This window comes from Peromyscus eremicus, chromosome 3 (genome assembly GCF_949786415.1).
Source record: "Peromyscus eremicus chromosome 3, PerEre_H2_v1, whole genome shotgun sequence".
Taxonomy (NCBI): Eukaryota; Metazoa; Chordata; class Mammalia; order Rodentia; family Cricetidae; genus Peromyscus; species Peromyscus eremicus.
This window is the reverse complement of record NC_081418.1, coordinates 123,193,585-123,196,986: the sequence shown is the minus strand read 5'-3', so window position 1 is coordinate 123,196,986 and position 3,402 is coordinate 123,193,585. Positions and strand designations below refer to the sequence as shown.

The 3,402-nt window shown below is 41.5% G+C and overlaps 1 long non-coding RNA gene across 2 annotated transcripts; it reads left to right on the top strand.

Moving 5' to 3' along the window:
* The first annotated feature begins 227 nt into the window (after positions 1 to 227).
* LOC131906042 (uncharacterized) lies at positions 228 to 1,138 on the top strand. 2 transcript variants are annotated; one of them, XR_009378111.1, is made up of 2 exons: positions 228 to 335; positions 929 to 1,138. It is a non-coding gene; the product is annotated as an uncharacterized LOC131906042 (long non-coding RNA). The 2 variants fall into 2 exon arrangements; XR_009378112.1 differs by having other exon boundaries at positions 228 to 347.
* The last annotated feature ends 2,264 nt before the right edge of the window (positions 1,139 to 3,402 follow it).

Below are 3,402 nucleotides of genomic sequence, written 5' to 3'. Positions count from 1 at the left end.
GAGGGGAGAACACTCCTTGGCAGATAAATTTGAGCTGTAGGTTATCTCTATGTTTGTTTTACATACACCTTATACACATAGACCAAACACAGCTTAGCAGAAAGTTGTTAGTGCACCTGCATTTTCTCGGCAGCCCCCACTCAAGGTCAAGTGTGGGGCTTTCCATTTATGACGTCAGAATGACTTTTGCAATGCTCCAGAATTAGGAGCACTTTGTAGTTCTAAATTTTGGGTTGGAGGCGTTCTTCCTGTTTCTCACATCACTGCACAAGTATCCTCTGAGGATGGGGCCCTGCAAACATGGTGGGGATAAGGATGTGATGAAGAAGCTGAAGGTAAAGACTGAGGTGAGAATGGTGCATGAAGGCCCGTTTATATGTGTATGCTCTGTGAAGAATGTTGGGTCTTTATCTCATGGACAATAAACAGCCATTGGAGGCCGTTAACCAAGGCCAGGAGTGGAATGGACTTTTAATTAGTTATTCATTTATTCATTTATGATTGTAGGAGAATAGGAATGTGGGCTGGTGCATGTGCATACCATGTTGTACATATGGAGGTCAGAGAACAACTTGTAAGTTTGATTGTTTCATCACATGGGTTCTGAGGATTAAACTCAGGTCATCTGACTTAGACACAAGCTCTTTACTCACTGAGCCATCTTGCCTGGACAGAGGGTGGATTTTTGGGTAACTAATATTTTTAGTTATTCTTCTTCTTCTGTGACTAAGTAATTGATCAAAGAGAGTTAAGAAAGAGCGGGTTGGTTTTGATTTTGCCTTGTGGTTTAAGGTTTAAGGTGCAGTCTATTATGTCTGGGGAAGGGTTGTTGCTGGAGCATGAGGCAGATGGTCCCACTCTACCTACAGCCAGGAGGCAGAAAGAGATGCCTTCTGGTATTTGACTCACTTTTTTTTGTTTGGTCTAGAATCCTGGTCCAGGGGATGCTGCTGCCTACATTTGAGGTGGGTCTTCCCAGCTCAGTTCAATATCTCTGAACCCTCCCTCACAGACAAGCCCTGATATTCTAAATTCTATCAAGTTGACAATGAAGATGAACTGCCTCAGAAGTTATCTTGATGTATCAGAAATAACCTTGGACATGGATTTATAATAAAAGGAAATCTAGTCAGATGGATGCCTTGGGGCAAGTCATTTACTCTATCTGTACACATTAGTTTCTCAGCTGTCCATTGCATAAGTCAGTACTGTAGAGCCCATGTGAGGGTGGTGGCCATGGCACATACAGAACACCCTTGTCAAACTTAGTGTGTCTTCCTCAACAGATAAGTGTTCTCCCATGGGTACACATTGCCATGCCTCAGTGAAGACTCTATTATATATATCAGGCCTGAAATCACACACTCATATATAATACAGCCATTAATAAATGATTGGATTACTTTTCTGGCACAATAAGTGGCTTCATTTAGGTTTTCAAAAGAGCATGAGGCCAATACCCATCCGCTTTTGTTTCCCTCCTGTGACACTGGCATATGCGAGGGAACATTTGAGCTTCAAGAAAATTAAAAGAATCCATCACGTTTCTCCCTTTTGGCTGGAAAAGTTTCTCTGCTCCAATTTTTCATGGTGCTGCAATGAAGCTTCCTGAGAGTCCCCCCATCACTGCAAACGTATGGTGCTCATTTCCACACATAACAGATTATTCTTCTGCACACATCCCAGCTGCTGTACTTCTCTTGGAGTTCTTAAACATCCAAGCATTCATATTGTTGCATGTTCCTGCTCTGCAGAATAACTTCCTCAAGCAACAGAAACACTAAGTTTTTAAAATTCTAAAGTCATTCTGATGTGGATGAGGCCATATCAAAGATAATCATGTAGAGAAGATGGTTTCCCATGTCTTGTCTATAGAGTCTTTTCCTCCATGTGGTAGCATCCATATCCTTTTCTCACACTTTGTTCATCTTTCACCTACCTGTATCCACCTTCTGTAGATAGCGTCTTTTTTCTCTGTGCTTTTATACTTCGGAATCTCACCTATTTCTTCCTGAGAATGACCCTCACTTTACATACTAAGAGCTCCTCTTTCCTTTAGATGTTCATCAGGCATTCCTGATTTCTCTACACACTGCTATTTACTTATCTCATCCTTGCACTAAATGCAGTGCCACTGATCCTATGTTATATACAGAGTGGTTCTTCTCAATCTTCCAAATTAGCTCTTATCGTTAAGATTTATTTTCATTTATATGTATATAAGTATGTGTGTTCACATGTGCCCAAATGTGCATGTGCATATACACGTGCACAACATGTGTTAAGGTGTCCACAGAAGCCAGAAGGCATCAGATGCTCTGAAACCAGAGTTATAGGTGGTTGTGAGTCATACAATGTGGGGCCTGGGAACCAAAATCATGTCTTCTGAAAGAGCAGCAAGCACTCTTAAATCATGGAGCCATCTCTCTAGCTTGCTCTTATCTTTAAAGAAGCAGTGGGTGTCAGAACTTCTGCTGTATCTTAGATAACAGAAGCCAGCATCAAGCATCAATAAGAATATAGTCTCAGTGACTTATCAACCAAGGTTCATGGGATTGAATGAACCAAGTCAATTGTAGAAAGGATGAGGAGGGGCTATGTCATTCACATGGTTACCTATGGTCCCTGGACAGAGGCCCTGTGCCTTTGTGGAGTTCTATCTTCACCTCCTCTTTTTTATCCAGGTACCATCAGCTATCTCAGGCACACGGACATGACTGAATGTCCCTGGACTTCTATACATATATCTTGCTCATCTCCTATTGCAGGTGGTCTCATGCTATTTTATTTTATTTATCTAACATCTATCTATCCACCTCTCTCTCTCTCTCTCTCTCTCTCTCTCTCTCTCTCTCTCTCTCTCATGTGTATGGGTGCTATGCTTGCAGGTATGCATTTGTACCATGTTCATCCCTGGTCCCTACAGAGGGCATTGTATCCCCTAGGACTGGTGTTATGGATAGTTGTTAGCCACTATGTGGGTGCTAAGAACTGAACTTGGGTCCTCTGGAAGAGCAGCAAGTGTTCTTAGTCACTAGGTAATCTCGCCAGCTCCTAACATTTTATCATTTTGATCTGTATTTGATTTCATGTGAGTCTCCAAATAGATATGGTCTATCTGTGGTTCTCAACCCTACAACCAGTCTCTCATCTCCTTCATAGAAAGAACCACCTCTTATCTTCTCTGCTTACCATCTTCAAGAGGACAGACCACAGTCCGTCTTTGTATAGTGATTTTATGGTTATTTAATGTAACTTTCCAACAGCTGGTCATCCACGGTGATCCTCCCTCATATACATTTTTCTTTAGAACTTGTATGAGTACTCTCCTGCCATTCTTCATTGTGCATTTGGAAGACCTTTAATCCAATTAACAGGTAATAACTACACTATGCAAAAATA